The 14,761-nt window shown below is 45.1% G+C and overlaps 1 long non-coding RNA gene across 1 annotated transcript; it reads left to right on the forward strand.

Annotated features, from left to right (window-relative positions):
* Nucleotides 1–8,392: 8,392 nt before the first annotated feature.
* LOC147996543 (uncharacterized) lies at nucleotides 8,393–14,073 on the forward strand. Its single transcript, XR_015678323.1, has 3 exons — nucleotides 8,393–8,464; nucleotides 9,633–9,756; nucleotides 11,407–14,073. It is a non-coding gene; the product is annotated as an uncharacterized LOC147996543 (long non-coding RNA).
* Nucleotides 14,074–14,761: the final 688 nt, after the last annotated feature.

A 14,761-nucleotide genomic window follows, 5' to 3' on the forward strand; every position in this document is an offset into this window, starting at 1 on the left:
TTCTCCATCTACTGATATTTAGCCCAGACCCCAGCCTGCCAGACAGTACAGCACACACTGAGGGCAGGCCTCTCACCTCAGTTGTTCTTCCATTTGCCAACGGTCTCTAAAAACACCCTCGCAGACACACGGAAGTGTGCTTTACCATTTGTTTATATTTCCAAGCCAATTAAGTCCCCAATCAAAGTGAACCACCACGCTACTTCCTTGTGGTTTTTATTTGGATTCCCCTGATAAGATAATTAATGATACTGAACATTTTGTCACGTAGCTCTTGCCTATTTGCATATCTTCTTTGGTTCCATGTCTATTCAGAGCTTTTAAATTGAACTTTTAAAATGGAGGCATTTGAGCCTCCCATATACTCTGCATATTAGTCCATTTCCAGTCCATCTCATCTGCTGTCTCTTCACTCTGTTGCTTGTGTCCTATGCCAGGGAGAAGATTTTAATTTGAGACGATCTCGGTTGTCAGGGTTTTGCTTTCTCTGTCTGAGGTTTTAGAACCACAGGAGGCAAAAGACCCTTCCCTAGATCAATGGCTGACTGACTTTAGTATTTGATAAAAAGGAAGGATATCACTTCATTTGGTTTGCATAGAGATGACCTATCTTCCCAGAATGGCTTGTTGATGACCCTGTAATTTCTCTAGTCTATGTTCTTGGTGTTCTCATCAAAACTCAGTTGGCCGTGCACATGTGGATTACTCCTGGGCTCTTCATTGTGTAGCAGAAATTTAGATTTGGGTCCATTTTTATAACTTTCGTTTCTGCAGATTTGTTCCCATACACTGATGTCTCTATATTTATGTCCAAATCTGTATATACACATGGAATGCAAATATCTTCATGTATATGAATATAGATAAATGTTATATATCTATAGTTTTGGAATCTTTCTAAACTATGTTAGGGAAGCCATATGTCTTTGTTCCTAAATTCTTCAGTGTATATTTGCCAAGCACAAGGAATTCCCTTATATAAATTAAAGGCAGTAATACACTCAGAATGCCCATTGAGCTTTTGTATCATCATCATCATCATCATCATCATCATCATCATCATCATCATCATCATCTGTAATCCATATTTAAAAGTTATCATATCTCTCAATGAATGCTATCTATAGCCCATTGCTTCCAGTGCAGGACTCAACCTGGTAGCATTGCATTTGATCACCAAGTCTCTTTATTCTCCCTCAACGTGCAATAGTTCAACCAACCTTTCTTTGATAGTAGTATTTTTGAAGTGTGGAGGCCTGATATTTTACAAATGTTCTCCAGCTTTGAAACCAGTGTATTTTTGCAAATCATTATTTGCATGTGTTTGTTCATGTGTGTGGGTTGCATGTGCTTGTGTGTGTTGTGCATGTGTGTGCATGTATGTGTAGCTCTGAGATTAACATCGGAAGTCTCCTCAAGTGCTCCCACCTTGTTGAACCTGGAGCTGACCCGTACAGCCAGCCTTGCATTGCATGTTGGTTGTATTGGTTACCGACTTGCTCTGGGGAATTCCTTGTCTCTGCTCTCTGAGTGCTGGAATTGCTATCGGCCATCACACCATCATTTATGTGGGTCCTGGAGATCTGAACTCTGGTCCTCACGCTTGTGTGACAAGGACATTAACCCCTAAACCATTTCCCCAGCCCTTCTCCCAATATGTTTTGGGACAGTTAGTGGTCACGTGAGAAGTAGTAAGAGAGGTAGCAGTGAGCAGGGACCCACAGACAGTTCTGACCAGCAGTTCATTAACTTTGAGGTACTTTGTCTACTTTCTGTATTTTTGTCTAGTGCTGTGTGGACTGAAAGACAGGGAGGAAGTTTGCCGGTTTAAGTTAGACTGTGCGGTATTATTGGAACATGTTGGAACATGTGGATATAATCAAAGTGTCAGTGATGGATTCTCCAAATCATTACGGATTTTTAAAAAAACTATTCAATGGTGGTCTTGAACCAAAAGTTTGATACAGTAAGAAGCTATGATGTGTACATCATAGAAATTTATAGCTAAGCAGAGTTAGAGGTTACTTAGTGTTTCATGGAGTAGGAACTTTAGATTTATTGAGCTTAAGAAATTTGACTATGGTGGTCACTGGAAATCCAAGACTAAATCCCTTGCCAACCTGATTCTCTGTGCAGGGCTCTTTTCTACTATCCACCATGACTAAAAACTACATGATGGACTGCTGTTGTCATCGTGTGTGTGCGCGTGCGAGTGTGTGCAGGTGAGCATGTGATGTGTTCAAGTGTGTGTGTGTGTGTGTGTGTGTGTGTGTGTGTGTGTGCATGGCTGTACGTGAGGGCAGGAAGTTAAGTCAGATGTCTCCCTTAATCAGTCACCACCTTATTTTTTGAGACAGAGTCTCTCACTGAATTCAGAGCTCATCAATTAGCTAGACTGGCTAGCCAGCAAACCCCAGGGCTCTTCCGGTCTTTGCTTCCCTAGTGCTGGGATTACAGACATATATCACTGCACTCAGTTATTAAAAAAGTGTGGGTTCCAGAAAACCAAGCAGTCAAAATACAGATTTGTGGAGCCCACTTATAACGGATACATCTAGGAAACACTCCAGCACACAAGGCTCAGGGACCATTTCAAAGGAGGGGGTGGAATGATTGTAAGAGCCAGGGTCGGGGGCCTTGCTGTGAGAGTGTGTTTCCAAGTAACACCAGAAGCTACACATGTACAGTCTCACCAACATCACCACCCAAAGTGAGCTGAGCAATGAGGGGGCAAAGGTCACAGGCTTCAGCTCTACACAAAGGACCGCAGGTGACCAAGTGAAGCTGGGAGCTGGAGAGATGGCCCATCCCAGGGAAGAGCAAGCCAACTGGTTGGCTAGTACCAGAGCCAGCCCTGAAAACACACATGTAAGTAACACTGTATGGATGCAGTAGGTTATATTTAGGAATATATATATAAATACATGCGTGTATGTAATAACAATCAATGAAGAGGCCATGTATTTGAAGGGCGGGGAGGGGTATGTGAGAGGATTTTAGAGGGAGAAAAGGGAAAAGAGATTTTTGTAATTAAAATATAATCTCAAAATTAAACAACAAAAACTAAGGATAGGGTTGCGGAGTTAGATCCGTGGTTAAGAGCACTTGTTCCTGCAAAGGATCCAGGTTCAATTCTCAGGACTTATAGGGAGGCTCATCATGTCCTTAGGCACCACGCATGCCTGTGGTGCACACGTGTACATGCAGACACAAGTCTTATACACATAAAATAATAAAAACTAAAAACTAACAAAAATTAAGAATAGTCACCAAAATACATGTGTGTGATATAATTGAAATCATTGCAGTAAATGCACACCACACACATATGTACACACACCCACACACACATGCAAACACATGCACACACACATGCACACACACGGGTTCTGAGAGACTGACCTCAAGTCTTCATGTTGTACAGCAAAGTCGTTACCAACTGGCCTATCCCCCAGTCTCTGTGTATTTTTTTGAGATAAGGTCTTAGTATGAAGCCCATGTTGGCTTCAAGCCCATATCTTCTTGCTTCAGGCTCCCAAATCCTGGGATTACAGGCGGGTGTCACTATGCTTGGAAATTACTGTACTAGATTCTCCTTTGTAATGTGGTGACAGTGTTTTGATACATTGGATTGATATCATTATGAGTCAGGTTTCACAAGGAGAGTCCTTACTGGGATGGCTACTACAGAGGAGGAACGAATACAGCCATCCAGCAATTCTTTTCCTTGAGGCAGCCATCTTGCCGATGGAAACACACCTGTGGCCAAGGCAATAACTGCTTTAACACATTCATTTTGGACGCTTAAGATTTTACATTCTCGTTGTTGCTCTTAATTAAAGAAGGGGGGTCTAGTTTCTAACATTGTATTTATTTTGTGGGTGTATGCAGGTGAATGTGTGTGGGTGCCACACCTCCTGTGTGAGAGCCAGTTCTCTTCTTCCTCCAGGACAGTTCTCTTCTTCCACCAGTGGGTTCCAGGGATTGAACATGGGTTGTCAGGCTTGGTGGCCAGCGCCTTCACCTGATGAGCCCTCTTGATGACTCCTGTAATGAATTTGGAATAATGAGTTCCTATGGGCTGTGGTCCTTCTCGAGTTAACTGTGAAGTTTATACTGAGCTCTCCTTCTATGGGGCAAAGTGATTGACAGCTTGTGGGCAGCACAGGTACTTTGAAATATTTCCAATGGAGTTGAACGTTCTTTATGAGCCAGGGCTGAGGATGTGAATGGCTAGGGACAGCTAAGAGATCCTCCGGCAGATGCCTCCTCTGTGTAATAATAGCAGTAATCACCAGTTTCGCCAGTGACTTGTCTTCCAGTTCCTGGAGGCGCTTCTTTTTTAGGGTGAAGAAAAAGTCTACAATGTCTGTGAATGGTGCACACTCTGTCCTTTTAGGAGTCATGGTCAGCTGGGTGACTGTCCTACTCCTTGACTATGAGGAAGTAGAAAGAGGGATCACTGCAGGGCAAGGCAGCTGATCCCACCAACTCCTGCTAAAAATACCTCATGGCGATCATGAACACCCATGCAGCTAGCTTTGCATTCCTTTTGCTCCAGGTTTGGGGTCAGCAGCACACTGTCCCTCTTCACGGTCCTCTTCTATGGTTGACTAGCTGTATTTCTTACTTGTTTGACTTTAAACAGGACCAAATAGGACTTTAGCTTTATGAAGCTGCTCAAGATTTTGTTTTTCAAGACAGGGTTTCTCTGGTAGCCCTGGCTGTCATGGAACTCACTCTGTAGACCAGGCTGGCCTGGAACTCACAGAGATCCACCTGCCTCTGCCTCCTGAGCGCCGGCATTAAAGGCGTGCTCCAGATTTTTAATTCATAGGTTCCACCAGCATAAACACTATCGGGTTAGTGATCGCTGTAGGAGGACATACTCTAGAATTGCCTTGGATGGGCTCTGTTGTATTTATGGTTCTTTCTTAATTGAAAATGGGACCCCAGCATCCATGGAGCTGAAGAGTTAAGAGATTTCTTGAACTACAAAATCATCTCTAGGCTTTTCATTTTCCTACCAGTTTTCTCACCTGTAGAACACATTGGTAAGATACGTTTCATAGTCTTTTATGGGAGAGCAATATTTCTTCCTGAGTGGAAGTCAGTCATGTCGAGTTTGGCATAAGTTTACCAAAGTTTATAAGTCTATCTCTGAAAATGGGACTTCCAAGGGAAACTGTAACTCAAGCAGGCAGTGACAGTGTTGGAGAGGTGAAGTCAGTCCGGATACAGATGCCATAGCTACCGCTGGGAACCTTCTCACCATGGTCATAGCACTGTGGCCCACACGCTTGCTCTCCTCTTCGTGTTAGAACACAAAGGATGTCAATCACTTTGGTCCTACACATTAGGGGAGGGATCAGTTGCTTTGAGTGTGATGGGCTTGTTTGGAAGAACGTTTAAAAAGCAAGTTAGGGAGCATGAAAGGGTCACAGGACGGATAATCTTGGAGCAACAGGAGAAGGTTTGACTTCCCCAGTGCAGCAGGCATTCTCTGAGAGATGGCCAACTGGACTTCTTATCATCTGAAATGCTACCACTAGCCAGGTTTGGTGGCCCACATATATCTGTAATCTTAGCCATGAGAGATGGAAGTAGGGGGATTGCAAGTTTGAGGCCAGGGTGGTTTACATAGAAAAACACCATGCCAGACCAAAAAAAAAAATTGGGAAAAGATGATTTTCTGTAGTTTGGATTTAAAACCTCACTGCTTCATTTTAATCATGTCCTCTATAATCAAACAATATAGAATTAAAGCAAACTAGAATGACACCCCCACACCCATACCCACGCCACTTAAAATATTAGGTGGGTAACTATGAGGGTCTGAGCATGCCCAGCCTGGTGACAAGGCCTGGATATTTTATACAAATGATTGTGTACAAGCCGAAAGGACACTGGGGAGCCAGGTGGGGTTTGTGCACCTCAGCCGGATGCTCTCATCAGAAGCCGCACTGTGGTTTGTTCTGCTGGTGTCTTTATTTCCGAAAGAGCCCAGCGGGTGAAGGAAAAATGCTAACAGCTGAAAAGGGGACCCTCTATGATAAAAAGTACAAGCCAGTATTTTGGGGGGCTGGGATGGGGCAGTGTACAAATAAGTTGTGTTTCGTGGTAGTCCTACTGTAGCAGGGACTTTTCTTTTTTGGCCTGCATTTTTATCTGTCCCTTGGGAGAGCCTGGAATGATCAGTTCTGTCCCGACACTGAGTCTTCCAGTCACAGACTGCTGCTACTGCGGGCTACAGTCTCTGCTGTGCCTAATTTCACACCAAGGCGGTGGGTGTATGCAGTGTAGGAATGGCCGGGGAACATTCTGAGGGAACAGCTGTCTGTCACATAGTAAACAGCGCCGGCTGCAGATCAAGGCCAAGCCTGAACACATGGTGGGCTGCAGGGCCCCTGAAAATTAAATCCTTCCTCATAGCTCCCGGCATGATTAAGTTACATCGCAGGAGTTGCTAAGGACCTCTGGCCTCATCTTTATTTTACTTGGTGCATTTGCTCCTGATCTTAGTTGTGATAACCAAGGACAGAAAGCTTCAGGAGCAAGAATATGCATAGTTCATATACTCACTATTCATATAGTAAGTACAAATATTCAGATTTTAAGTACAAATATCTCCACTGAAACCTTGCTTAGGATAGACAGCCCCTGGGCTCCTGCAGGATTTAGTTTTTCGCCATAACTTGAGGCCCGTGATGCTCAGAATGAATGCTCTTACCCAGGCATTAATGAGCCCTGGGCCTCCCTTATGTCTCTTATATCCCCAATGGACTGAACAAATGAAGGATTAAGGCCGCTCCGTGTTTACTGGCTGGTGGAAATGACTGTACAAGAAAACAGACTCCATGCCCGTGGAAATGAAATGTTTAGTCATTCCCCAGCGCCAATGTGGCCAGAGCAGCCTGCGTACCAGGATTTTCACACTGGCTGCTTTCAGGACTAGGAATCCTGGCAATCAGTGCTAGCTTAGGGTTGGTCCACGCACTTAGCAGGGAGATCCTTTCCGTCAGCTACGGTGATTGACCATGGTTTTCGGGTCGAGCAGTCTCCTACGTTCTTTGGAGAGTTCTGAAGAAGTGGAAGCTCTCAATAAGCTGTCAGTTCACGGCAGCACGACGCAGTCGAGTGAGAGAAGCAACAATGAACCAGTGCACAGACCTGTAGGTGCCACAGTCAGAATGCAGAGCAGGTCCCCTCTCTAGAGCGCCTTATCCTTCTCGTCAGACACTCTCCCCCATCAGGGGGCCAGATGGCAGGATACTCAGGAGCTAAATCTTCTTAGTAATTTTAAAACTTTATTACTTCAGGTCCTAAAAAGTAGTCATGGTAGCTTCTAACTAGCATGGCAAACACCACAGCTATGACTGATGAATAGCAATGTTCTCAGACGTCTGAAATAAAACTCGGACCTGGCAAAGCAGCCATCCCAGTACACAGAGGAAAGGCTTGGCTTTGCAGCTAAGTGACCGGAATTGTATGTGTGGGGCTCTGGAGAGAGACTGTGATTCTATGACTCAACATTGCCCTATTAATCCATTTAAGAGCCACATATTCAGTATCTCATCTTGGCCCAAACGTTGGAGGTTGAAAGAGTGATTAGTAGGGGTTTGGGAGATGGCTCAGTGGGTAAAGTGCTGGTTATGGATGTGTGAGGATGTGAGTTCAAATCCACAGAACTCACAGTGCTGGACACTGTCTTGTGTGACTGTAATTTCAGAGGTGAGATGAGAGGCAGGAATAGGAGAGGCCCAGGAAGCTTGTGGGCCAGATAGCTTGGAGCACCCAGGGGTGAACAGCAAAGAGACCCTACTTCAAACAAGGTGGAAAGCAAGGACAGACACTCTAGGGTGTCTTTTGACTCCGCCAGTCTTTTACACACACGCACGCGTGCGCGCGCGCGCGCGCGCACACACACACACACACACACACACACGCACAGAGGTACTAAAAAAATGATTGGCAAAGAGGTATTTTAATGAGCGTATAGTGGGGGAGTGAAGCCTGATGGTCGGGAGCAGCACAATGACTTCGAACTCCAAACCCCTGAGTGCCGAGATTACAGCTGTGTAAGCTCACACACCCTGTATGTATGTGTGCTGTCAGGGCTTGAACTCAGGGCTCCTGTGTGCTTGTCAGGCACTCTCCCAACTGAGCTATGCAGTCAGTCCTGCACTTTTGGACTTTATAGCAGAGTATAAACCATTGACCCTTCTACTGCTCCTTAGACTTCTGGGGCATGTGGATTTTGAGGGGTCATTCTGCTGGAGATCTGAGTGTCGAGGGTCACAGAGCTGAGGAAAAGGCTGCTAGTCCCTGAAATTCTGGAATTTGAGGGAGATTCTCAGGCATGACCACAAGAGGGCGGAGCATCTGCCACAAACGGCGTTGCTGATGTATCTGGCTCACCTCCTGTTGCCCCTGGAAGCAGAAACGCGGGCGTTAAAGCATCACGGTTTGTTTCGATGGGCTCTCAGGGTCACTGCTGTAGGCTAAGAAATTATCTAGACCTATCTGCAACAAATATTTACGTTATTTCTGTAGATTGTCATGCCATTTTTAAAAACGTATGTGCATGGTTTGCCTGAGTGTAGTCTGTGAGCCGCTACAGCATTACATCATGCATCGTAAAGTGATTCGTGATGCGTGTAGCTTTGATCTGCAGGACGGCCACCCTGTCTACGAGCACACACCGCAGAGCGCATTTCTGGTGCTCGTACAGGTCAGAAGAGGGCATTTCAGCTCACCGAGACTAGAGTTAGGAGATAGTTGTGAGTCACCGAGTGGGTGCTGGGACTTGAACATGGGCCCCCTGCAAAAGCAGCCAGAGCTCTTAACTTCCGAGTCATCTCCCCAGTTGTACTTTCTTTTAAAGAAAAATAGGTATAGTAGTTTTAAAAAATTTTCCATTTAATGCTTACTGGGCTTAGGATTTTTTCCCCCTGTTACTATGTGCTTGTAGCTAAGCATTTTTTGATGTTAAGTTCACTATATCTTATGGCAAATGTGTAATAACTTGCTCTCCAGAAGAGTAAGTTTTTCCAGGTTTGCTCGTTTCTGTGGTATAAATAGCCTCACTATAGTTAACTTCATGTTACCAGCACAGCATCATTGAAGATGAAGCTGGGAAGAGATGTGGGTCCTCGAAGAGACAAGCATGATTTTCACCTAAGTCATTAACAGGCTCCTGTTCTTAATTTCCTTTCTACACATTTAAGCTCCGAGTCTTGTCATATTTCAAGGTTAGCTAAATGAATCGTAGAGTGAGATGGAGTGTTAACTTGGGGGTAAGAGAGAAGTTACCTTGAATGAAGGCTTTATTATCTCGGACCATCTTCCTAAATCTTAGGGACTTTGATAAAAGAAGAAAACCACATAGGGACGTTCCATTGAGTCTGCGTTTGCTCGTTATGCACGATCTCACCACGATCTCACCACGATCTCACCACGATCTCACCACGATCTCACCATCATCCTGCATCATACACCGTAACGGATCAGACTATTTAAAAACAGACCACCTCAACATAGCACTTTATAACAATAAAGCACATTGCAAATCAACGTTATTGCTCCTCTTTTAACCTCAAGAGGAAATAGACACGAATTCCTTGTTTTCGCAGACGAAGAAAATAAAGCACAAAGAGGTCTTGCAGCTTCCACGGAGCGTGTTAATGGAGAAACTGGGACCACACCTCGCGTCCTGGAATTTCCACCCACGGTTGATCAAGTTATGGTTTCTGAAACGTGAGTGATTTAAAGTGATTTATGATTTACGTGGCTTTGGTCTGCTGGATGGCTACACTGTCTATGAGCACACACTGCCAGGCCTGAGGATCACTGTGATGCTTACCGTGTCCCTTATTGTAGGCTCTGGTCTGCCCATAGTCTCTGCTGAAAACTCCCTTGGAGGGCGGTTGTCAGCTTTGTTCCTGAAGCAAACCATTCTTACAGAACATAGCTGACCGGGTTGGCAGGAGATGCCAGGTGCTGGCACGGCCTGTTACCTTAAACAAGGTGCTGCTCCCTAGGATTGGGAGTGATCAGAAAATTAGCGGAGGAGGGGAAAGCTAAAAGTCATATGACACAGCGGTGGAAAGGCATAGCGAACTGTGTACAAAATTACAAGCGCAGAAACTCCTAGCTAGCAGATCGCTTGGCTTGAAAACCAGGGATGGTAATTAGATAAGAAGGCACTGAAAGGGGAATAAATCAGTGTTCATGAAAAAAATAAACAAACACCGTGGGAGACAGGCCGAGGAGCAAGTGGGCCTGAAGAGAGCGGCAGTTTCTTCAGCCGCTCTGGGGACTGGCAGTTTTCCAGCTCCCACCCATGAATGCGTGGACCGGCTCAGCTGCAGGCGACAGGAACTCTGCATTAGTGGTTTTGCCCAAAGGGAGTCTGTAGTCTTTACATGAGAAGTCTGCAGGCAGCTGAGGCCCTCAGCAGAGATCCGCTGCTCCAAGAATTCATCCAGTGCCTCTTGCTTCCTCCTGCACCAGACTCGACAAGTAGCTTTTTGTCCCTGCATTTGTCCAGTCGTGGCCACCAATATCTTATTTGCTTTTATGCCAGGAGAAAAAAAAGAAAACGGCATAGAAAGAAGCAGTTTTTATGTATAAGAATTGGGAGTGCAGACATTTTTTTATTAGCCTAAATGATGACAGGGTCTCCAAGAGGCAAGAGGGTTAACAAATACTGTGTTCCCTTTTGTTTTTAGCTTAACTCTTTCCCCCTACAAGGCTGAGATTGGGCACTGGGTTAAGAAGTAAAGGGAGAGATTAGTTAGCAACTGGCAGTGGTTCCCTGTAGCCTGAGCCCTGCCCCTTTATTTTCTGGGTAACTTGAAGTCTTGGGCTAAATTCGAGCCAGCCTCAGGTGATCAGTACAGAGTTGCCCTAGGGAAAGTGATTTCAGTTACTGGCCATCTCAGTTGTCACGTGTCTTTGAGCAGATATAGCTGATCACTTAAATCAGTGCTGTCTTCCATAAATAAATAAATAAATAAATAAATAAATAAATAAATAAACCGACATCCATTTCTGATAGAAAAATATGGAAATCTAACTTAAGACAAATATTATTGTTTTGAACAAATAGGCTAAAATGTGACAGGGCCTTGTTTTAGTGGACGTTTATTTAATAAACTCTATTAATGTCCTTGTGAAAAGATTATGGAGTTCAAACTGGTGGGGGTTGGGGTAGGCAATATTCGTGGGTGGAGACTAGAAAGAAGGGTGATTCAATATCTTTAGCTGGTTCAATATGTTTACCGAGTGTACTGACAAATCGGTGAATGGTTACTCAGTGAAGGAAAGGACTTGAGAAGGGACCAGTGGGCTAACAGGCTAACTGCCCTTGGCTTTGTCCTGATCCGTGTTTCCGGGGGCGATTAGGAAGAAGATCCGGAAGTTCACTGGCACAAAGATGGCGGCTGGAGATGGACGATAGAATAAAATATTCAGGCAGAGTGGCCTTAGGTAGAAAAGAACCAACTGCACCACGTGATGCATGGCGGGAGAGCATCTGGCTACAGAGGAACTCAGAGGAGAAGACGCAGGAAGCGAGGTGTTCATCCAAGGAAGCTGCTATGGTGATGGCTGCTGGCCCCTCTCCGTTGCTTAGTAAACTCCTAACTTACACAGAAGCTAGCCTTTAAATGCTTAAACCTGTACAGGTATAGCTGCATGTGAATGGAGAAACATTACTAAAGGGGGAAACCTTACTTAAAACTCATGACCAAGTGGGCTGTCAAAGCTGACACTCCCAGAACCGTCTTAGAGCTCATGGTGGCCGGCACCTTTCCCTGTTACACCCCTGGATGCGTCTGTCCTACATCTTTCCCCCTCTCCAGGCCTCAGAATCTTCCCCTTTACTCTCCTCGACTGATGCTGTATGTTAAGTGATAAAATCTCAAGCGACCAGAAAAGGCCCTGTGCTGCCTCCTTCCATATTTCCCCACCTCCCACACCTCTTCCCACAAACGCCGGTCTCTTCCTTATTACAAGTTACCTCAGGCCCCTACATCTACCTGTGGCCCAGAATTCATCCATTTTTTTTCTGGTTGTTTGTTGAACAACCCTCCCCGCTTCTCCCATACTCGAAGTCGTTACCCCTCTGCATCTTTAGTATGTGGTTTCCATTTGCACAGAGACAAGCTTTTCGTATTTTGTGAGCTCATTCCAACCATGGAAGCGGTCTTCTTGTCTGTCGGCTGTGGTGTTTCCTCTGCACAGGTCTGTGTTCCTAGGTGCTCTGCAGAAGGCCCGCTATAGAACCTTGGCAGCTTTAGCCCTGGTGCTCCCTTCTTCCACTCTGGGGATCCCTCCCTTCATTGAGCTGTGGCCTGGGAGCTCTCCAGTGTGCTCCTGGCCACGGTAGGAGGCTCTCACTTGTTCCTCTCTCCTTGGGGCTCACATTGCCTGCTTTCTAGTGTCTGAACTCTCGTTCATGTACTCGTGTTAGGCATTGAAGCTGGAAGAGAAAACTGATCCTAATGCTTCATCATGGCCAAAAGTAGAGATGAGCACCTTGCCTAGCACATCATCTAGTCCTTCACCCCTGTCCTTAGGTCTTGAAGTTCAGTTCTTAGACTGCCATTGACTGGCTTCCCAGCAAGAGTGTCAGCGGTGCTTTTCACTAGGTGCCTTTGACTGCTTGCTGTGCAGGGGTTTGAAGACTAGTACGGTGCTTTCAATTAATTAGTTAATTAATTAATTAAGTCATTCACAAATACTATTTCCTTTTCATTACAATTTTTATTTGTCCTTTGACAGTTTCTTACATGTCTGTGATCCATTCTGGTCAATCTCACCCCCACCCCCTTTCTCTCCCTCCACCTCCGTCAGCCTCTGCTTTCCTACAAGTCACTTTCCCATGTTCTTGTCTTCTCATTTTGTGTCCTGGCTCTCTGAGTTGAGTCAGGGCCACCCATGGACCATGGATTTAGAACTATCTGTTTGAGTCTGTCTGGCTTGCCCATAGCACAGAACTGAAGACATTAGTTGTCAGCAGTTTTTACTTCCTCTGTCTCTCTGATTTCGTCCTCATCCACCAGAAAACCTTTGCGTTACCCACAGATGGGATCAGGATCAGGAGTGGTGATGCATGGCTTTGTTTTTTCTTTTTCCAGGACTGAGTTTCTCTGTGCAGCCCTGGCTGTCCTGGGACTTGCTTTGTAGACCAGGCTGGCCTCAAACTCAGAGATCTGCCCGTCTCTACCCAACAAGAGTTGGACCGTTGATGCATGCTTTTAACACCAGGACTCAGGAGGCATAAGAAGGTGTATACTGTGAGTTTGAGGCCAGACAGAGACCCTTTCTTAAAAGCAAAAGAAAAAAAAGAAAAGGAGATGAAAAAGAAATTACTTAGAGTCTGGCCTTCACGTCCCCATGACCGCCATGATTCTGCTCATCTTTCTTCTTTAGTATGGCAACATTTTCCCAACTTGCCCACTCAGCAGTCTGCAGGATTAACAAGAGGGAATCTTTTCTCAAAGCAGCACTCAGAACCAGCCTTTGAAGATTCAAATCAGGTCATTCGCTATGCTTCAAAAGTCAGCACAGGTGCTCCAGAGGATCTGGGTCTCCCTGAACTCTCTCACCTCTCCTCCACCTCACTCTGCTCTAGTCACATGCTCTAGTCACAGCCGGCTCTCTCTATTCCCAGACCTTGCCGTGCTAGGCCAGCCCTAGCATCTGCACATGGATGGGACATTCTTTTGAAGTACCCACTGTCAGCTCCTTTGTTTTAAAACCTTGCTTAAATATCACCTTCTCAGTGATTCCTACCCCGATGTGTTGTTTCTAGAGTTCAATCTCCTTCTTCTTTCACAAGTCTCTTCCCACCCCAGTCTCCGACAGGGACATGATAAACATTTGTGGAGTGAGAGGACGGATAATGTCTGGTAAGAAAGCTTATTGAATTTCGGATGGTGTTAGCAGAATCTCAAGTGACAAACAAGGGACGTGGAGTCACTGTGGACACGTAGTGACAGGATCTAAAATGTTTAACACTTACTGTGTACTTTATACATATTAAATAAAAAAATGTTTTTTCTTTTGAGACAAAGTCCTGCTCTTTGGCTATGGCTGGTCTGGTATTCACTGTGTCGAATAGGTTGGTCTTGAATTCTTGGCAATTCTCATGCCTTGGCTTTCCACACCCAGCTACATAAACATTTCATTGGCTCTTCCCAATGATATTATAAGGCAGGTACTCTGTTTTGCCAATGGGAAAAAAACCCAGGAAGGGTAAACACACATTCTCTGTTCATTTCCTAGTTAATAACTGTAGAACCAGGATTCAAACCAAGCATCAGATCACAAGACTCATAGCCATCTTGGCAGGGCTGGTGATCTGGAACAAAGTGAATGGTTCCAGAAGCCATTCTGCATGACCACGTACGTGCTGGAGGAAACAGCATTCTCCTCAGGGAGGAGAACACCCACAGTGACTGACAATTTTCCAGTGTGTTAAGGGAAGATGTGGAAGGTGGGTAAGATTTTACCACCACCATGCGTTGGTTTGGACCTAAGGATCCACAGAAGCTCCAGAGCAGTGATGTCCAGAGGTGGGCCCTCTGGGCAATATCTAGAATCTGAGGACTTGGACCACACATGTCCAACCTGTTTCCCACAGGCCCCATGTATCCCTATCAGCATGGCTCAAAACAAAATCTTAAATTTACTTAAGACATTAGAGATTCTCATTTTTATTTTTTGGCAACCCCTTTGGTAATTCTTGAGTGTG

The sequence above is a fragment of the Rattus norvegicus genome, chromosome 2, assembly GCF_021556685.1.
Source record: "Rattus norvegicus strain SHRSP/BbbUtx chromosome 2, alternate assembly SHRSP_T2T, whole genome shotgun sequence".
NCBI classification, from domain to species: Eukaryota; Metazoa; Chordata; class Mammalia; order Rodentia; family Muridae; genus Rattus; species Rattus norvegicus.